This window comes from Canis lupus, chromosome X (genome assembly GCF_048164855.1).
Source record: "Canis lupus baileyi chromosome X, mCanLup2.hap1, whole genome shotgun sequence".
Classification (NCBI taxonomy): Eukaryota; Metazoa; Chordata; class Mammalia; order Carnivora; family Canidae; genus Canis; species Canis lupus.
In genome coordinates, this window is record NC_132876.1 from 14962434 (window position 1) to 14985485 (window position 23052).

The following is a 23052-nucleotide window of genomic DNA, read 5'->3' on the forward strand; positions in this document are numbered from 1 at the left end:
GATCCTCAGCATTTTTAATGTCAGTGAGTTCACACTAGTTCCCCAAAGCTGCCACCACCTGGCAACACCTGCTTCAGGAGTAGCCGATACATGAAGGAAAGAGTGGAGAACAGGTAAAAACATAATCGACTGGTGCTTTCCGTGGCATCCATCAAACAAGGTTATTGGGGCCCTGGGCAGCATGCTTTTGCACAGAGGGAAGGCTCCCCGTTCCTGAGATGTTTGGGCCAGCTTCAGTGGGAGCTCTTCGCCCAGCCCAGTCATCCAGAAATGGCATCCTAAGCCCTCACCCTGCCTGAGCTCCGAAGTCTGCCTGCATGAAGTGAGGCTGCCCGCCTAGCTTGGATTCAGTAGCCTTGTATTAAGTAACATGAATAGAATCACTCAACCCTTATTAAGTCTTACTGATTTTCAATCAGTAGAGAAAAGTAATGCATTGTCTCCCTCTTGTTCCGAGGACTTTCAGGTTTGGTTACTGACTATTTTGGTTGCTTTAGCTTTCTCATTGTTCACAAACAAGCGTAGGTCTGCTGGCTATAAACAAATCAGAGCACTGGTGTCTCAGGGAAGGCTGGCATAAATAAAAAGTGGTCAGAAAACCCAGGAAGAATCCGTTATTCCCAGCATTCTCTTTGAATTGCTTTTAACAGGAAGCGATGCTTAAATAAATCAATAATTCAGTAGCCATCAAAAAAACCTCCCAACAAGTGATGATACTTTCACACATCTTCACACACACTTACTTCCGTGGTAGAAAATATTAGCCCTGCTACACGCTTGATGAAAGAACGGTTCTGGGAAACACTGCAGAGACTGGGCTCTCAGACACATCAGACCCACCTAGAGGGCCTATAGGAGGTTGCTGAACCCCACCTCCAGAGTCTCTGATTGAGTAGGTCTGGGGTGGGCTCCAGACTTCAGATCTCCAACAAATTCCTAGGCGATGCTGAGGCGGCTGGTCCTGGGGAATCACTCTCCGAGAACCACTCACATACACTATTCCCTTGTTTGGGATTCAAAATGTGTGGTAGCACACTGAATTCTAAGAAGCCCCGTGTCAAGGAAGCCTGCTTGACTTTGAGAAACACTGGGATAAAGAAATTGATCTGGCCACGAAGCCAGAGTGTCAGAGAGCACCTATTAACACTGCGACAGAGCGGTGATACTCCAGCCTTTCTCGGGTACCAAATCGCCTGTGGTGGCCACCCACTGCCTGGTTTTAGGCTAGGCCTGGGAATCTGCTGCATCTGCCACCCAGCCCAGCCCAGCTCCCACTCCTCGATGGCAGAGCCCTCGATTTCATGTTGTCTCCATGGTCGGTGAGTATGTAGCCAATCCCTGCATCGTTGTAAGCCCAGGGGGACAATACAGGTAGAAACCGCTTTTACCAAGCTACTTGTAAGTAAAATTTAGCAAAACAAATGCTGACTTTTTCCTTCAGGAGATGTGTCTATATCTGGAGGGAACACACACTCCTTGCCACAGAACCCTCAAAGGCCCGAGAGGAGCCGTGACCTCTAACGCTTCTTCCCACCTCCCTCGGCAGCATGATGCCCCATCCCTAAGCCAGCCAAGTTCGCGGAAGAATTTGTTACAGACCCCAGCTACTAGTTTCCAAATTTTCCAAGCATCTATTGTCCAAGTGAACACTGGGGAGGGGGAATGGATGTCTTTTAGGATTACCTCTCCATCGGAAGCAGCCGATCATAACCGGTCTGGGGATAAGGGATGGCAAAAGCAGAACTGATCCACTTTGAATCGATGTCATTCAAATGTACCTTAGGAGCCTCATGTAGCCGAAGGTGCCATTCACAGGTTAAATTGAAATGTGCCCTCACTGGCATGTGCATATTTCTCCCAACAGTCCTTTCCAGGCAATCTAGGCTTTTCTGTCATGCTTCTCAAACTTCTTCCAGTCCTTACACAGAGCCATTTCCACACTTCAGGTACTGATTATAAGCAGCAGCCACTTGCCAGTCCCAAAACGTACAGGGATATGGCAGTGATATAATGGATGACCATTTCCAATCCCCAAAACCAGTAGAGCATTCAACTCTTGATCTCTAGGTGGTGAGTTCAAGCCCCACATTGGGCATGGAGCCTACTTTTTAAAAAAGGCAGTGGAGAACTGTAGGTTCTAGGCAGGTCACTAGCACCCCAAATTAGGAACCATATTTACAATGACAGCTTTTCATACTTTTTATCCCTCTGAATGCAAAGATGTGGTCCCATGGTTTGGCTTGATGCATTTAGTTACCGTGGAATGAAAGCAGCAGGCTGCCACCTTGGGTTGTGCCTTTTCCCCCCTAAGGATTGAGAATGCAATCAAACTATAGTACACACAACAGGATGTCTCTAATTCTGGGCTGCTTTTTAGCCCTGAGAAGAAAAAGAGGAAAATCCAAACTTAGAGAAACAGCATTTGGAGATGACTCTTTCATAGACCATCCTGGATCTTTTCTTTTTTAAAAAAGTTGTGTTTATTGAAGTAACCTCTACTCCCAACATGGGACTTGAACTCACGACCCCGAGATCAAGAGCCCCCTGCTCTTCTGACTGAGCCAGCCAGCTGCCTCTATCCTGGACCTTTTTAATCTCCTAAACACTGTGCTCCTTTCTAAATGTTAGTTTGAATCTGTTGCACTGAGAACAATAATCTTTGCCAAATCAACCAGCCCTTTTGCTAATATCACATGAGAACAAGTGTCTGGTATTTTCTTCATCACAATTACTCTAATAAAAAATACAGAAAAGTACATGGCATCATCTTGGGAATGTTCCAGTTTCTATGTGGGTATTCTTAAAGAGGGTTGTAACAGCTGCAGTTCTGTCATTGTGCAGGAAGTCTTTCTGGAACACTCAGCATGGATGGCTTTCAGTATTAAAATTCTAAACTAAACAAATATAAATCCAATTTCTCCTTTTCTATTTATTTGTGTTTCAAACAATGCCTCTCTCTCTCTCTCTCTCTCTCTCTCTCTCTCCACACACACACACACACACACACACACACACAGAGTCACTTCACTCATGCACACACATGTAGAGGTGCCTCCCAAAGGTCTCAGAGATGCTCTATCCTTTGGGGAGATGAACAGAGGTCTATTCAGTAGGGAGCCTGGGACAATCAAGTTAAAAAAGCCAGGGCTCCCTGGCTTCAGAAGCCGTCCCGCCTGCTGTGACACTTAGGTACACTAGAGTATCACCCAGGGTTGTCCTTCAACATGTTCACATGTGTGCATATTTGGTACCTTAAATACTTGCACTGGCTCTTGCAATAATTTGTTTGCAATTCTGTAAAGTTAACAATTAGAGTAAGAGAAATCTACAAGGGTGATGAATGAGTGAAAGCTCAGCTCCTTTAAATCAATTGCTCAGCTTGTTGGCTCAGTGGATGTTTATTACTTTCTAAGCTGTCAATGCTGCACAGCAAGTAACTGAGGCCTGGATAAAGCATTCACGCAAGGACAAATGGATTGAGACTGAGTCAGTCTTGCAAGAAAAGAGATATTCTGGGGTTTAGCAACAGGGGAATTTTATTTCCTTATTGGAATTAATAAAGTGGAACTACAGTTGGAAATAACAATTCATTTCTACATTCCTCACATATGTAAACCTCTCTGTCACTAATACCCTTACACAAACTGGATGATTACTACTCAAGTGTTTTTTCCTTCTTTAAAAATTGCAAAACCAGGAAGAATTCATTCTCAAAGGCTGGCTACACTACAATTTTCCTCTAATGTAAAACAGCTGAACAAAACAGTATGAACAACGTTTGAGTTTCATGGGCTTTAGGGGCATTTCAAAACACATCATCATTACATTAACCCATATACTGAAGGCCAAATACACACAAAACACTGATTATGGGGTGTGTGTGTGTATGTGTGTGTGCATGCATGTGTGTGCACACCTATGTGTGCGTGTGTGTTGTGGGGCAGGACACAGTCTTGCTGTGTGTACTCTCAGGGAGGTTTCAGTAGAGAGATCTTCACATTTCCTAACATCATGTGACTAAACTGCACTAGAAACCAAACACACAGGTTCTACTTTCTAGAAACTCTCAGTGTAACATAGATAGCAGATATAGTCAGATTTCAACAAATGCTATAATACGATCAAGATCCCAGGAGAACGAAATGGGGAAGAAAAAGTTAATGAGGGAAACTAAAAGTTTCAAAGGGGAGTTAATTTTTACTTGAGCCTTGACAGTGGAATGGGAGGGGCACCTGGGTGGCTCAATGGTTGGCAGGTGCCTTTGGCTCAGGGCATGATCCCGGGGTCCTGGAATCGAGTCCCACATTGGGGTCCCCACAGGGAGCGTGTTTTCCCCCTGCCTATGTCTCTGCCTCTCTCTGTGTGTCTCTCATGAATAAATAAATAAAATCTATTTTAAAAAAAGAAAGAGAGTGGAGTGGGAATTCAACAGCTAGAAAGGTAGTATAGACAACCCTAGGCCAAAAACCACTCTAGGGAAAGGTGCAGAGTCCTGAAATAGCACAAAGCATCCAGAAAACATTAGCCTACAGTGTGGCTGGACAAAGGAGGCACAGCCCCTGGTATGGGAATGACACTCGGAGAAGAATGCCCTCCCCACAACGTTTCATTCTCTTACTGTCTCATTGCCTGAAGGACACTATAAGCCTCCCAAGCCTGGATTCCTGGAGTGTCTCTGAAACCTAGTTACTCTCTGTTATGTAGAAACCCAATGAGTAAATTAGTCTCTTTGGTAGACAGAAACCAAAGGAAATAGTTTATGAGCAAAGTATGATTCACGGCCTAGCTTATTAGACTGGAGTGGACTTAATAACAGTGCATTCTTTGCCTGCCCTGAGAAGAATTTGTCAAGCAATATGGGTGGTTTGGCCACTACAATCTTGTAGAGAAAAAAAGGAAGCAAGATGACAATAGGAAATGGTCCCTCAAATGATTTATCTAGTTGGCAACACCTGGTCTGTTTCCAGATTTGAACTGTTTTGAACAGAGCTGCTATAAACAGTCTTATGCAAGGTTTTTGTGGAATTCTATTTACATTTACCTGAGATGAATACTGAGGAGCATGTTTTCTGTGCCCAAGGTAGGTGTATGGTTCATTTTATAAGCTACTGTTAGGGACACTGGAGAGCTCAGGTGGTTGAGTGTCCCACTCCTGATTTCAGCTCAGGTCGTGGGCTCAGGGTCTTGAGATCAAGCCTTGCACCTCAGGCTCTGTGCTGGGCGTGGCACCTGCTTAAGATTCTCTCTTCCTCTCCCTCTGCCCCTCCCTCCCTCATGCATGAATATGCTCTCTCTCTCAATAATAATAATAATAATAATAATAATAATAAGCTACTGTTAAAACTTTTCCCAAAGTAGTAATACTATTTTTACACTCCTACTAGCAGTGTATGAAAGTTCCAGTTGTTCCAGATCCTTGTCAACATTTGGTGTAACCAGTCCTTTTAATTTTAGTCATTCTGGTATATGTGTCATGGTGTCACGTTTGGTTTTAATCTCCACTTCCCTAACAATTAGTAATGGCAGGCACATTTTCACCTCCTTATTGGCCATTCCTGTATCTTCCTTTGTGAAATGTCTGCTTCTCTGACTCGTGCATTTATATGGCATTTTCTTTTTATTATTGATTTTTAAGGAATTCTTTATATAATCTAGGTACCATTTCTTTGTCAGGTATATGATTTGTGAATATTTTCTCCCAGTTTACCGATTTGTGTCAATTTTCTTAATGGTGACTTTTAGTGAGCCGAAATTTTCATTTTGATAAAGTCTAATTTATAAATTCTTTTCTTTTATGACTATTGATTTTTCTGTCCTGTCCTTAGCTTTTATGTTTACATCTATGATGCAGCTCTAAATTAATTTTTGTGTATGATGTAAGGTTCTAGTTGAGGTCATGTTTTTTTCATATATGGATATCCAGTTTCTCCAGCTCCAGTGGTTGAAAATAATTTTCACATTAAGTTGCTTTGGTGTCTGTGTCAGAAATCAAATAGCCATGTTTGTGTGAATCTATTTCTAGACTCTCTATTCTGTCCTGTTGGTATATTTATTGATTCTTATGTCAGTAGTACCCCGTCTAAATTATAGACTAATTTTGTACTAGGTCTTGAAGTCAGGTAATAAATCCTTCAGCTTTGTGCTTCTTTCCCAGATAGCTTTGGAAAATTCTAGGTCTTTTGCAGGTAGCTGGAGGTATCCCTCTAGTCTCACTCTTGAGTCTTCTGTCTTTCTACTTTTCCATCCCCTTGAAGGGCTTACTTCATCTCATATTTACACTAATCATTGCTGATTAATGAATCTCCAAACCTTAATCTCCAGCTAAATCCAATTCAGGGCCAAACCTTTGTATACATTCCCCTAAAGCTTAGGGGAATGTACTATCATATCAATAAGGGATTGTACTCATTAGGTCTCAGGTCTCTTCCAAGCTGGTCCAAATCAGGACCAAGGACATCCTTACCAGCTTCAAGTTCAGACAAAGGAGGTCTTTGAATTGCCTGTCTCCCATACTCAGCCAATCGTTGAGGGTCACCAAGTATTTATTTGTTCTTTCTTTTCCTTTTTTATTTTTTTGGCCATTCTTACTGACACCTCTGGAATATTCTACCTAGATTAATGTTTCTGTCTCTCACTATCTCCCCTTCATATCCTGGCTAGATAATCTTTCTAACAATCCTTTAAGCTGTATTATTCCCTTATTTAATAAAGTATGATCAATTCTAAACCTCTGGATTTGGCCTTGGAGACTTGCCTATGTATGGTCTTTCTCCAACTCTCACACTTCATGCCCTAGTCACCTTTATAAGTAAATGTGTAATCTGGTAACTAGTTGAGCCTTTTAACAATGTCATTTTGACTACATAAAATTCAGCCTTTCCAGATATTACAAGGTGTAACTATAAAGAGTTTCCTCTGATGATAAGTAAAACCCATCCCTATTATTTAATAGCTACACTATATTAAAAATTTTCACCCTTCAATGATCATTTAAGCTCAAATTTAGATTATTTAACCAATAGGTCCTATCTTTTCAAAGTATTCTTAGGTCTGTTAATTAGTCAAGTTCCCAGAGCCACTTCAGTTCCCTTCGTTACACTGTGACTTACTCTTCAGCATTGAGCAAGTAGTTGGTCAGAACTTCAGATCATCCTCAACCTGAACAATGATGCTGATCAGGAATTTTCTCTTGGGACACCTGGGTGGTTCAGTGGTTGAGTGTCTGAACTCAGAGTTCCAGGATTGAGTTCTGCATCGGGCTCCCAGTGGGGAGCTTGCTTCTTCCTCTGCCTATATCTCTGCCTCTCTCTGTCTCTTATGAATAAATAAATAAAATCTTTAAAAAATTAAAATTAAAAAAAGGAATTTTCTCTTGGCTTTATTCCTTGACACTTCTGTAGGCAGCAGATTAAGGGTGTTCTTTTGTTCTGTTACTTTGACTTCAACAAGAAAGTTATTATCAAAATGGGCCTTAGTAAACTGATAGGTTTCCTTTTTGCATTTTATACATGATGAATTTCTCACTGCATCCCTTTCAATCCATACTCATTGCTCCCTGATAAAATTCCTATCCTTGTAGAAAGAAGCTTCATGTGATTTTAGTTTTATTAGAATTGGGGAGATAGGCACTTTATCCAGTTCCACCCCTTTCATTCATTTGCTTGATGGCCTAAGATAAGACATTCCTCCTTTCTTAGTTGTTTCATTTGTTAAAATGAGGGATTTTGAACCAACGGTGTTGAAGGACACTCTGATTATCCTAGTATAGAATTATATTTAGGGCTGCTATGATTGGAATGTCTGTGTCCCCCCCCCCCACCACCACCAAATTCATATGTTGGAATCCTAACTGCCAACTTGATGGTGTAAGAAGACAGGATATTTGGGACAGGCTTAGGTGGTGAGGATGAAGTTTTCATGAACCAGATTAGTGTTTATAAAAGAGACCCCACAGAAATCCATCATTTCTTCCTCCATATTAGGACACCACAGGGAAGTCTGCACCCCAGAAGAGGGGCCTCACTTGACAGCGCTGGTGTCCTGATCTCGGGCTTCCAGCCTCCAGAGCTGTGAGGAATAAATGTCTATTGTTTATGAGTTATTTGGTCTGTAGTATTTTGTTATAGTGGCCCAGATGAATTAAGACAAAGGCCTTTTGGGTATCTGAGGGAAGATATTTGAATGAAGTCCACCCCTCAAAACACCATACGTAGGCAATTCCCAGTCTATTTATACATTAAGTTGGCCCAAAATCTAGAACTATTCCACTACTGGACCATATTTGGACCTCATGTTCTGAAAGTGAAACTTAAAATGGTAAAGAGATGAAATATGTTACTCATATAATCAAGACTGGGGACCAAAGAATAAACATCTTCCAAGACTGATGAGTTCATCTGCCATACTCAGTCATTCGTTTATCAAAAAATTATGGGGTTCTTACTAAGGCCCAGTTCTCATGTAGATACTCAGAATACAGGAATGAAATTAATATGGTCCTTGTCCTGGAAAATAATACAGCCTAATGAGAAAGACAGGATGTCTACAAAGAAATTACCCTCCTGACCGGAATGTAATATAATATTTACAATGTGTTACAGGACCACATTCTGATAGGTTAGCAACATCACAGCAAATAGTAGGGTTTCTGTCACCAATTATGGAAACTGAGTCAGTTTAGTCCCTTGGACTGTAGGGCTTTTTTAAGGAAAACGCATCTGCCCCTTCTTTCCTGGCATTGCTAGCATAAGAACACATCAAAGATTTTACATTTTCTCAGAACCAGAATTGTTCACACAGAATAAAATAGAAACATAGTGGGAGAATGTCCTAGATCTAAAACTACCCTTAGTGAGGTTGAAAGACTATCATTTTGAAATCCAGTATTAGACATTTCCAGGGTAAAATTTTAACAACACACACACACACACACACACACACACACACACACACACATACACACACACAAGCAAACCTATAGTCTTTCAATTCTCTCCATTACTGCATTATCCTTGTTCTTTACTAAAAGGTAGTGGTACCAAAAGATAGTGTTTCAGAACCTTTCTTTCTGCCATGGTATGCACTCAAATGGATGTACCGTGGCTCTTTTCAATTTCCTAATGACTAGCCCTGACCTCTTCCCACCTCCTCTTTCTGAAGAAAGCTGTCAGAATGTAGTTGGGTGCAATACTATGACTATAAGAATAAGTGCAAGTTTTCTGATTGCTTCATACTTTTATCTTGAAATAATTATAAATTCATAGAAGATGCAAAGAGTACAGAGAAGTCCTATGTGCTCTTTTCCTAGTTCCCTCAATGCTCAATGGTAACAACTTACATGACTATAGTACAATATGAAAACATTGACGTAATTATAGTACAATATGAAAACAAAGAAAATGACTTTGGTACAGTCCATAGACCATTTCAGATTTCATCCATTTTACAATGTGCTCGTGGGTGTGTGTGGTTCCAATTTTATAACCTGTGTAGATTCCTGCAACTACCACAATGATCACAATATTATTACCACTGAGATCCCTTGTGCTATTCCTTTGGAGTCACACTTGTTTCTCTCATCTGCCCTGTCCATAAAAGCCATAGAAGCCACTAATCTGTTCTCCATCTCCATAATTTTGTTATTTCAAGAATGTTACGTATAAATACCATCACACGGTATGTCACACTTTGACATTGGCTTTTCTCAATCAGCCAAATTCCCTTGAGATCCATCCAAGTTGTTGTATGTATCAATAATAATAATAATCACTAAAATCAATCAATAATCATTTAAATCAGTGAATAATCCATCCAAGTTGTTGCATGTTCAAGTGCATTCCTTTTCATTGCTGCATGGTATTCTCTGGAAGAGATGTGCCATAGTTTGTTTAATCACCTACCTGCTGAACACATTTGTATCATTTCCAGGTTTTGTTTATTACCAATGAAGTAGCTATGAACATTCATGTACAAGATTTTGTGTTAACGTAAGCTTTTATTTCTCTGGAATGAATGCGCAACAATGCAATTGCTGAACCATATACTAATCATGTTTAGTTTTGTAAGAGATGGACAAACTGCTTTCTGCATGGCTGCCATTACTTCAGGCTCCACGATCAATGCATAGGAATCCGATTTCTCTGCATCCTCACCAGCTTTTGGTGTTGCCCCTATTTTATTTTGTTATAGCCATTCTGATAGATGCATGTGATATATGATTGTGGTTTTAACTGCATTTCCCCAGGGCTAACGATGTTCCCCATTTTTTCATGTTTTCATTTTCCATTAATACATCCTATTTTGTGAAATATCTATTCGTGGCTTTTGTCTATTTTCTATAGGGTTTTTAAAAATTTACCATTGAGCTTTAAAAGTTTGTTATATACTCTAGGTATGAATCCTTTGGAAGATGTATGGTTTGCAAGTTTTCTTCCAGTGATTGATTATTCAAAGTATATACTTAGGGGAGCCCTTTGGGGATGGTAGAGTAAGGACCCATGAAAATATTTTCCTCCATAAAAGCAATGAGAATATTGGCAGAAATTCTAAATCAGCTTTTTAAGAACTCTGGAAACTAACCAGAATACATAAATAACTCTTACAACTTAACAATAAAAAGACAGTAAGTCACTTAAAAATGATCAAATGATTTCAATAGACATCTCTCTAAAGACACCATAAAAATTGCCAATAAGTATATGAAAGGATGCTCAATATTGTCAGTCATTTGGATAATACAAATCACAACCTCGATGAAATTATAATAAACCCACCCACTAAAATGGCTAAAACAAACACAGGGTAATGACACATATTGTTGAGGATGTGAAGAAACTGGAACTGTCATACAACTGATGGTGGGAATGTAAAGTGGTGCCACCACTTTGGGAAAAAAACGTCTGGCCATCCCTGAAAACCTTACAAGAGGTTAGCACATGACACAATTCCATTCCTAGGTACAGACGAAAAAGAAAAATGAAAACATCTGTTCTCAAAAAAACTTGTGCGTGAATGTTCACAGCAGCCTCAGTCACAATAACTAAAAAGTAAAAACAATCCAATTGTCTACCAACTGATGAACTGATAAACAAAATGTGGTATATCTATAGGATGGAATATTATTTGTGCATAAAAGGAGTGAAGTGCTGCTCTATCTACGACATGCAGGAACCTTGAAAGCATGCTGAGAGAAGCCAGACACAGAAGGCCACCTAATGTAAGATTCCATTTATAGGAAATGTCCAGAACAGACAAATCCTTAGAGACAGAAAGTAGATTTGCAGTTGCCATGGGGGGAGGGGGGCAGGAAGGGGAGATTGGGGAGTGACTTTTAATGGGTCTGGGGTTCCCTTTGGGGATGAGAAAATATCCTGGAATTCCTAGAGCTGCTTGTACCACATTGTGAATATAACAAAAACCGAAACAAACTGATGGTTGCTGGATGGGATGGGGGATGGGTGAAACGGCTGAAGGGGTGTGGGAGGTCCTGGCTTCCAGTCATGGAATGAATACGTCCTGGGAATAAAAGGCACAACATAAGCTGTAGAGTCAATGATACCATATTAGGGATGTAATGGGACAGACAGATGGTATTTACACTTGTGAACACAGCATAATGTATACATTTGCCAAATCCCTAAGTTGCACACCTGAAGCCAATCTAACATTGTGTGTCAACTCTACTCAAAAAATAACTAAATAGATAAATAAACCTGTGCCATTGTACACTTTGAAAATTCTAAAAACTTTAGAAAAAAGCACATAATTAGCTCACTCTGGTCTTTGAACTAGTATTAATAACAAAATATGCCTGACATCTTTCACAACATGGGTATCCAGTCAACACAGCAGAGACTCGCAGCTCTACGGAACAAGGAGGGAGAGCACTTCCTACGTGCTGTCACCAGAAAATGAGTTCTTTGGGTTGATGTTGTTCCCCCCTCTGCTCTTTCATATGCTGGGGTGGCATTCTGATGATCTAGAACCCCATTTCCCCAGGTTTTTTTTAAGACATTATAGTTTTCTTACGAAGATTAAAGCCAAGAGCTTACAACAGGCACTGGCGCCTGGCAAATACGAAATATTCACTCTGTAATATAACGCAAAACACAGGTATAAAACAAAAACAGGGATGGAATAAGAGCTTAGTGTTTTCTATCATTATTATTGCTGCTGCTGCTTTATTTTCCCTTTTGGAAACTAACAGGAGCATATTGTGTAGCCCATTGGTTTTTGTTAGACAACCCCCTATGCAAGAATGATCATTTCTTTTTTATTATTAAATATGTGATATGTTGGGTGTGATGTTATGATTTATAGGAAATATGCTATTTGGTCATCTAAGTGACCAAGTATATAGTTCCTATATGTTTTGACTTTTGTCCAAGTTCCTGGCTCACAGCTCCTAGAACACTTGGCATTTCCTGTGATAAGGATGATAAAGATGCCTTTTGTTATGTTAATGAGATGATTTCTGGATCTCACCCAAGGGCAGGAGCGGGCTGCCAGGAGGACCTACTAAGTGATTAGAGGGTTGGAACTTTTAGTCTCATTCTCCACTTCCGGGGAGAGGCAAGGGCCAGGAAGTTGAATCAGCCAATGGCCAATGACTTCCTCATGAATATGCAATAAGGCTCCATAAAAACCTAAGGAAAGAGGCGGTTCCGAGATTGGTGAATACATGGGAGATGGGGGACAGTGGCATACCTGGAGGGGCACGGAAGCCCTGTGTCTTTTCCCAGTCCTCACCCTCCCCTCTCTTCATCTGATTGGTATCCTTTATCATATCCTGGACTGGCACGTGTAGATAAGGGTTTCCCTGAGTTCTGAGAGCCACTCTAGCAAGTTGAAAGAACCTGAGGAGGAAGTGGTTGGTGCCTCCAACCTGTAGCCTGTTGGTCAGAAGTATGAGTAAGAGCCTGAGGCTTGCATCTGGTGTCTGAAGTGGGGGAGCAGGGGGAACAGTCTACTAGGACAGTGCCCTGAACCTGAGGAATCTGATGCTAGCTCTAGGTAGTGTCAGAATTGAGGTGCAGGGTGGGGGAATTCCCCCCACGTTGGAACTGGCTCTGGCAACCCCAAAAGAATGACTATGTGGAAAATGTAGACTCTAAAATATATTTAAAATATAAAAAAATCACCAGATTAAAAATAAATAGCCAATGTGTATGCAAAGATATATATGTATATATGTAAAATTTTATATGAATGATTGCTTATATAATTTTTATTTATATGATTATATATATTTATATATAAATATATGTAAATATATATAACGTGAATGTATTTCTAGGGAATGTGGAAGCCCATTTTTTACGAGAGTGTGGTAATTTCAAGAAATGTCTTGTCACACACTGAAACAGGCAATGTAGTAGACTATCAGAGCTAGAAAGAATCTTAGTTTGTTGTCTGTTATTTCATGCCTTGAAAACAGGCCCTCTTCTGTCCCTTTCTTCTGTTCATTTATACCCGAAATTTGTGGTACAAATTTTGGATAGTTTAATCTTCCTCTGTATAGCTTTGCTTGAGAACTAGATTCTCTTCCAAACATCTATTTTTACAGACAACGAAATGGAGACATTGAAATTTTAATTCCCATGCCCTTGGTCACAAACTTCATAACTGAGCCTCTGGGTCCCAGTCCAGTGAGTCCCCTCGCTGATTGGACCAAGATGCATTTGATTCGATGTCAAGTGTCCTTTAGCAGGACATTTGCATTTGGAGGTGAAATATTTAATTTCCTTCCGAATGCTTATGTGTCTTCATGTGTTTAAAGTGAACTGCAGGAGGGGCACCTGGGTGGTGCAGTCGGTTAAGGGTCACCTAAGCATGGGTTAAGCCACTCTTGGTTTCAGCTCAGGTTGTGATCTCAGGGTTGTGAGATTGAGCCCCACATCAGGCTCCACGCTCAGAGCAGAGTCTGCTTAAATTTCTCTCTCCCTCTGCCCCTCTCCTCTGCTCTCTCTCTCTCTCTCTCAAATAAAAAATAAATAAAGTGAACTTCAGGAACTCTACATAAGATGGGGTGTGAATAACAGTGCCTACTTCTTCCCAAATATATACCTGTGGAATAAGCAAAGGAATTAAAAGGCTGGCAGGGGACCTGTTTCATCTCTGGAAAGCAGGTAGGAGTGCTATTCATGCACTAGAAATTTCAAGGAATTTCTTCTAAATATTATGAACACGTCAGCATCCTGAAGAAAGGTGCAAATCCCAGTCTCTCTCTTCTAAAAAGACATGACAGAATTATGGCTCCATGTAGAGGCCATGATGGAAAAAGCCAACCATTACCATTTGGAAGGGCAAGGGCTGCAGGCAAGGGTGAGCCTTAGGGCAGATGTGAAACAAGTGTCATCTAGCCCCTATTGCCACTAAAGAGCCACAGTATCAACAAGCAGCTGCTCTGGAAGGCTCCAGGATGCACAAAACTACTAGAAGCAGATAGCCAGCTCTACAGATGGCTGCATTTCTGACAACAGCCCTGGGAAGAAGGCCAGACAGAACCATCAAAGAGCTGGAATGGCAGCTAAGCTGAAAGACATCTAAATACAAAAAGCTCTGCCCCATAGCTGAGTGGCTTTACCAAACAAGAAGGAAGTAGTAATCAGAGGGAGATGAAGATATTTCTGGAACTTCCCAAGGCACCATCCTCCTCTCCACATTCTACTCCCTCACCAGCTATTACATTGAATATATGTATCAGCCCATTCTCTTGAACAGCAAACTGATAAATAGTAAACATATAAAAGGAAGATCCACTCACATTTGTCTGTGTGTGAGAAAGAATTTTACCATAACCGCCCCCCTTTCTCCATGTAATAATAATCAGTATTCTACATTCACAAAATGTGTTTTGGGAAATAGTTTTGAGAGAAATGTTTTAAGCTAAATAATCTGTTCGTGTAAGGTCTTATCGATATATTTTCTGAGCCTTTGCATAACTGAATGACTAAATTATCCTTTCTGATAAATATGGTGTGTGTGTGTATAATTCAATGACATATATATGTCATATATAAATTCAATATATATATTGAATTGAATATATATATTCAATGACATTCATCAGCCAAAAGTTATATATATAAAAGTGAATAACCCCAAAATAAAAAAGTGTGACTTTTGTAACCAGTTAAATACAGTTAAATAATTTGAATCTCATGTAGCTAGTTGGTTAATGCGACATTTCATACACTCCAAAGGCTGAGATAAATAGGTGTCCTGAAACCTCTGCATCCTAAAGTGAGGAGCTAAGTCACCTATTAGGCCTTGCAAAGGCTGTGTCCCCAAACTATATCTACCACCTTGTGTCCAGCAATCATGTTTAAGTTATATAAGCAGAGGCCAAGAATTCTTTGAGAAGTTGAAGAGTGTGACAAATCTAGAGTTTTGGTGTGATGTATATAGACCCTTATGGAGATTCACAAGGGTGGAGAGGAAACTATTTCTTCCCACCTGAAGCCTAAATCAGGGTGACTTCAAGAGAACTGTTTGGAGACCTTGGCATATGATGTTGATACTACACTGAACCGGACTCTTCATTACTTGAACGTCCCTGGAGGATTTTCTGTTGCCTGAGGATGACCAGTGAAGATATGGGACATGCCCAATATTTTCTCTAAGGAGACAGAGTAGTACACTGATAGAACAAGTTTAGTAGAAGGTGGTGAGAAACAGTCAAAGAGCTTCCGCCAATCCCTATTGAGCCCAGGTCATTCAATAAACAGGTTCAATACATTTATAAAAGATAATTTAAGTGTCACGAATAATTCTCAGAATTATCTCAGAAAAATGCACAAGAAAAACATCTAACTCAATAGTAATCAACTTGATCTTGAATACCAGACTCTGAAAAAATACCAGGGAGTAAAAGGGAGAGAGAGTTAAGAAGAGCAAGTGTGCTTGTAAGAGTGTAATTTATATGGTGTTTGAGTTCATAGCACATTTCCCATCCCCTCTTTTTCTGGTAACAGAACCACTTATTCCTTTTGGGAGCCTATTTTATGTGCTTCTAATGAGATTGAGCTTTCCTTGGACCGCTACATGACTGAGCATATGTAGCCTACCTAGCCTACCCTAGCCTACCATGTTCGGGCCCAATATAATTGGCTCAAGGATGTACACACATCCTGGGCTAAGGCAATCTTCCATGGGACTTTTCCTGAAGTGGTATGACAATAGGTGCTCTTATTCCCTGGGATCAATAGGTGTGGTGATATGTGCCTAGAAGTTTTGTGGGCCATCTTTGTCACCCAATGATTCAGCCTGAAGTGAAACCAATCAAAAGAAAAGTAGAACTAAGAGCAACAGAGGGGCACCTGGGTGACTCAGTTGGTGAAGTGTCTGCCTTCGGCTCAGGTCATGATCCCAGGGTCCTGGGATCGAGTCCCATGTCAGGCTACCTGCTTAGTGGGGAGTCTGCTTCTCCCTCACCCTCTGCTCCTCCTCTTGCTTGTGCTTTCTCACTTCTCTCTCAAATAAAATTTGTTTTAAAAAGGAGCAACAGAAAATTGATGATATCATTTGTATCTCTGACTACAGTATTGCCTAAAACTAGTATCACTGCACTTTCCAGTTATATAAACCAGTAAGTGCATATCCCTGGTATTCAACTGTTTAGAAATGCTTCCAAATTTATTTATGATGTTATCATGACCATGACATTAAAACCCAACAGATATAATAGGAAATGAAAATCACTGACCAATTTTATGAAAACAGATGCAAATACCTTGAATGCTACCCTAAAAACTGAAATCTAGCAATACAGTAAATTAATACTATATCAATATTAAATATGCTTTACTTCAGAAATGCAAGGAATTAAATATTAGGAAATGTATTAATATATATCTTGCATTAATAATAGAGAAGAAAAACCATAAGATTACCCTCATGGATGCCAAAACACATTGTCTTTTTTAAAATATATCACAGTATTATTCATCTACAATAAAATACAACTTTAAGTGTGCAACTTTTTGAGTTTTGACAAATTGATACACTCCTATAACCACCACCACCATCAAGATAGAGAACTTTTCTATTATCCCAGAAAGTGTCTTTGTGCCATCAAAGTCCCATCATGATCCCATCACTGTCAATCCTCCCCCAGCCCATACATCTGGCACTAGCTCCAGGTAACTTCTGATCTGTTCTCTGTCACCATAGATTATGTTGTCGTTTCTCTAGTTTTATATAAATGGTATAATACACTATATGCTCATTGTGTCTGGCTTCTTTTGCCCAGCCTAATTTTTTTGAGGTTCATCTATACTGTATCCTTTATCAGTAGTTCATTCTTTTTATTGCTAATAGTATTCCATTGCATTGATGAATTGAAGAATATTTGGATTGCTTATATAGTTTTTGGCTATTACCAACAAAGCTGCTATGAACATTCATGTACAAGTCTATGTGTAGACATATGGTTTTATTTCCCTTGGATAAAAATGTAGGTGTGGGATTGCTGAGACATGGTAAGTGTATGTTTAACATAATAAGAAGTTTCTAAATTGTTTTCCAACGTGGTTATACTATTTTATATTCACATCAAAAATGTGTGACTGTTCCAGTTGTCATTTACCATCTTTTTGTAAATATTAGCCATTCTAATGGTATGTGGTCATATCTCCTTGTGGTTTTAATTGGCATTTTCTTGATGACTAATGATGCTGAGCATCTTTCCATCTTTCTTTACTGACCATTCATACACCTTCTTTTGTGAAGTGTCTGATCACATCTTTTGCTGATTTTTATTTGGTTGTGTACCTTACTGTAGAGCTGTCTTAATAGAGTTGAAAGTTGTAGAGCTCTTTGTATATTCTGTACGTAAGATTTTTGTCAGTATGCTTCATAGCTATTTCTCCAAATCTAAGGCTTGCATGTTCATTTTTTTAACCATGTGTTTTTTTTAAAGATTTTATTTATTTATTCATAGAGACACAGCTACAGAGAGAGAGGCAGAGACACAGGCAGAGGGAGAAGCAGGCTCCATGCAGGGAGCCCGATGTGGGACTTGATACCGGGTCTCCAGGATCACGCCCTGGGCTGCAGGCGGCGCTAAACCGCTGCGCCACCGGGGCTGCCCCTAACCGTGTGTTTTGAAGAGCAATACTTTTTAATTTTGAAGTTCAACTTTTCAAATTTTCTTTCCTTGTGCTTCATGTCCCTTTTAAGAATCTTTGCCTAACCTAAGGGTTGGAGTGATTTTTCTCCTTAATCTGTAAGTTTTATAAGTTTAGATCTTAGATTTAGGTCTATGGTGCAGTTCAAGCTAATTTTTATGTATGGTGTGAGAAAGCATCAGGTTGTTTTGCATCCAACTGTTTCAGTACAGTTTGTTTAAAAGATTATCCTTTCTCTGAATTTTCTTTGCACCTTTGGCAAAAATCAACTGATCATATATGTATGGGTCTATTTCTGGACTCTGTTTCATTCCATTGATGTAAATGTCTATATCCTTATGCCGATACCACAATATCTTGATTACTGTAGCTTTATATTAAGTCTTCAAATCAGATGAAGTAGATTCTTCATTCTTTTTGAAATTTTAGTTATTCTAGATACTTTGAATTTCCTTATACATTTTAAAATAATCTTGTCGATGTTTACCCTAAAAAGCCCCAAATTGCTCTTTAAAACTTTTTCAGCATTTATTCCCAATAAAAACTTGTACTAAATTAGAAGTAAGTCATTTTTTTTACATTTTCATAGCATGATTATGTCTATTTCTCTATCATCTAATATATGTGCCAACAGCCAGCATCATACTCAATACATAAGTGTAAAAGGTATTTCAAAACCAATAATGACTACGATTAACATTACTAATAATTAATACTACTTGGGCAAAATGGATAATGCTTAGGAACACAGATTCTGACTTCTGAATTCCAGAGTTCGAATACAAATCCAAGGCTTATAAACTGTGAAATTTTAAGCAAGCAATGTAATTTATCTGGCCCTTAGATTTGCATCTGAAAATGAGGATAATTTTTGCTTACCCCTAAGATTAATATGAGGACTAAATTGTATAATACATGGAAAAGGCTTAACCCATGTCTAATTCATACTAAGTACTTAATGAATTTTAACTGTTAATATTGTCACTGTTGGAGTTTCTAGACAATGCAATAATAAATAAATGAGATATTAATTTTAGAACATAGAAGTCAATCCCTCCTTGAAATTTTCTCTTTTTTTTTTTTTGGCTCCTGTGACACTACTTGGTTGTCTGTCTACCTCATGGGCTACTCCTTTCTGTCTCCATTTCTGGGTCTTCCTCATTTTCTTGAATGTTGGAGTGCTCCAGGGCTCAGACTTTGAGATCTTGTCTTCATATGCAAAAGTATATGGTGATATCTAACCCAATGGCTTTAAAAAAATAGATAAATCTCGAACTTACATCTAGCCTGGACATGCCCCTGAACTTATTCTTCGTATTTTGAACTGGCTACATGCATCTCCACTTGGATGTTTATTTGGAAACTTAATCTGCATACAAGGCAGAACTCTTGAGTCCTTTTCGACCCCAAAACCTGTGTTTCCCCAGACTTCCCCATCTGCTTAACAAATAAGCCATTAACCCAGTTGTTCAGGCCCAAAACAGAGAAATACTTCACCCTTCAGTTGATCCCCTTTCTCTCATAATTTAAATCCTGCCCGTGAGTAACTATTATCAGTTCTGTTTTCAAAATAGGGAGAACTTTTCTGCCACAAGCATCCTAGTCATAGCCAACATTGTCATCTCTTATCTAGACTATCACCTTTCCTCTAATAGTTTCTAGGCATCCATCCTACCCCCATAAGCCTATTCTTTACCTAGTAGCCAGAGTAGTCACTAAAATTTAAGTTGGATCATGTCACCCTTTTCAGTGAAGTTCTTTAGTGGTTTCCCAAAACTTGCTCAGAATAAAAGTGAAAATTTTGCAAGGTCATACACATTCTACCCTCCCCTACTTCTCTGACTTCACCTCCTTATTCTCTCTCTTGCTCACTCCACACCAGGTACACTGGCCTTCTTATTATCACTAATTCCTAATGTAGGGCAGCACTTTTTATGTGCTGTTCTCTCTGTCTGGAACATCGTTTACCCAGATGAAGATCTTGCCATGACTTACCCCCTAACTTCTTTCCAGTCTGTTTTTAAATGTTACTTTGTCAGAGCATCCTTCCTGAACCACCCTACTTAAAATTGCAACCTCTCTCTGCCATCATCACTCAATATCCTCTTTCCCTGCTTGATTTTTCTTCATAACGCTTATCACCACCTGATATATTGTAGAAGGTCTTGTTTGATCATTATCTCTTCTGCTGTGAGGGTAGAGTCATCGTCTGTCTGTTTCCATGGTTGGGGATATATCCCCAGTGTGAGGAACAATGTCTGGCAGAGATTAGGTACTGAATAAATGTGTGTTGAAAGAAGGAATAAATGAATCATTCTATTCAAGTGACATGATAATCAACATGGAAATAAAAGAGAATAAACTAATAAATAGTTAAGAAAAGTCAAAGTGGAATTATTACAAGAATGACAGGGCAAAAGTGAGGAAGAACTTGAAATAAGTGACAGTTGATGAAAAAATGGAGAGGAGAGAGGCTGAAAATAGAACAGTGATCATGATAAAATATTAGAAAGAAAAGGAAAGGAACTGCATCGGGGAAATCATTAATGAGAGCATACAGTGATTGTATTTTTGCAAGATAAGAACGTGAACTTCATTGTTTTTGGCCAGGGATGGAGTAGCTACAGATTTTGAGGAGGGGGAGTATTTTCAATTCAGGGCCATTGCAGTTGGTTTTATTAAATTTTGAAGCCACAACTTGCAATCTTCAGAAAAGCACATGGGCAGTTGGGCAAATACTCTCTGTATTTCATGTAACCACATGCTCATTTTGATTCTGAGTTTTAGAGTTTGAGGATCTGCCTAGGAAATAGATCCATAAATAATGGGGTAGGTTCTGCTGCTTACTTTTTCATATGAATAAGTATTTTCATATTTTCTTAACTTTTCTAAACAGACACCAGAAATAATGCTATATAGAATAAAGAAGACTTACAAAATTTAAATATCCAAGCCTTTTTTATATACCAATATTATTATTTCAAAAATATAAAGAACAAAAATCTATTCACAGTAGCAAAAAATGTATAAATAATTAAACAAGTAACATTTAATGTTTACGTCAATAAAATAGTGAGATTTGGCTGCATTAGAAATTAAAACATTAAAATTTATATTAAAATAGAAAGGAGGAACCATGAAAGCTTTCATGTTTAATAAAGGATTATTTGCTTAAAGAGTACTCCCTCATCAATAAGGAAAAATTGAATAATTAAAAAGTGTTTAAAATGAAGGGATGAGTCGGGACGCCTGGGTGGCTCAGCAGTTGAGCATCTGCCTTTGGCTCAGGGCATGATCCCGGGGTCCTGGATTGAGTCCCACATTGGGCTCCTTGCAGGGAACCTGCTTCTCCCTCTGCCTGTGTCTCTGCCTCTCTCTCTGTGTGTCTCTCATGAATAAATAAAATATTTAAAAAATAAAGTGAAGGGATGAGTAATCATAAAATCAAAATGAACATTTTTTTAAGATTTATTTATTCATGAGAGACACAGACTGAGAGAGACAGGCAGAGACACAGGCAGAGGGAGAAGCATGCTCTTCACAGGAACCCCAATGTGGGACTTGATCCCGGACCTTGGGATCATGACCTGAGCTGAAGGCAGGCGCCCAACCGCTGAGCCACCCAGGTGTCCCCAAAATGAACATTTTCAATAATATAAGACTGCTAGCTTTATTAGCATTTAAAGAAATGGACATGAAGATGAAACATTGTTTTGAAATAGGAAAGTATTCAGGGTTCGAAAGTCTTGAGGGAGGGGCAACTGACTGGCTCATTTGGTAGAGTACACAACTCTTGATATTGAGGTTGTGAATTTGAGCACCACGCTGGGTGTGGAGATTACTCAAAATTAAAAAAAAATATTTAAAAAAAAAGAAAGTTTTGAGGGTATAGGAATGCTCCAACACTGTTGATCAGGGTATAAATTAATAAAATCATCTCTTGAGAGAAATTCAATATGTATAAAAATAATATGACATTTTATATATTCCATGATCAGAAAATAAATTTATTTATTTATTTGTTACTTTTTCAAAAGTAAGCTTTATCCTCAACATGGAGCTCAAACTCATGACCCTGAGATCAAGAGTTGCATGCTCTACTGACAGAGCCAGTCAGGTGCCCCTCCATGACCTGAAAATTTAATTGTAGGATTCTTATCTTAGGAAATAGCCATAAAAATGAAAAATAGATTTTCTACAAAGATGTTCATCACAATTTCAAAAAAAATTAGAGGCAACTTAAATGTCCATCAATAAGGAAATGGTTAAACAAATTATGGTTCACACACATATAGAGATATGTTCAGGCAATAAAACAATCTTATTCTGTAAAAGAAATTTGTATGATATATAACAAAATGTTCACAAGAATATCTATGGGTAATTATTCTTTTCTTTCTAAGTTTCTGGATTTTCCGTATTTAATTAGTATCTACTACACTAATAGTCCTACAAAATGATGACTATTATTTTATGAAAAATAGATTTGGTTGAGCCAGATATTTTATTTTGGGGAAGAATAAATTAAATAGTTCCAATTATTTATTCATTCCACAAATAATTATTGAGTTTCTACTAAATGCCAGAGAGTGCTATATGAAGGAGTTAAAACTGTAAAGAAAATTTACAGTCCTCCTCCTTACTGAGTGACTCTAGTCTAGAGGGAAAGACAATGATTAAGTATATAGCACAATGTCAAGTGCTATGAGGACAATATAGCAGGGTAGGATGATGGGGCTATTTCAGAAAGAGTAGATGAGAAAAGGTCAGTCTGAGGAGTGACAATGTTAGCAAAGATCTGACTGAAGTGAGGTAGCCAACTATGCAAATATTCACAGAAGGAACATTTAGTCAAAACAGCAGCAATTAGGGGACATCGGTGGGAATAGTGGAGTAAGGAATTTTGAAACCCTTTTCCTCCATA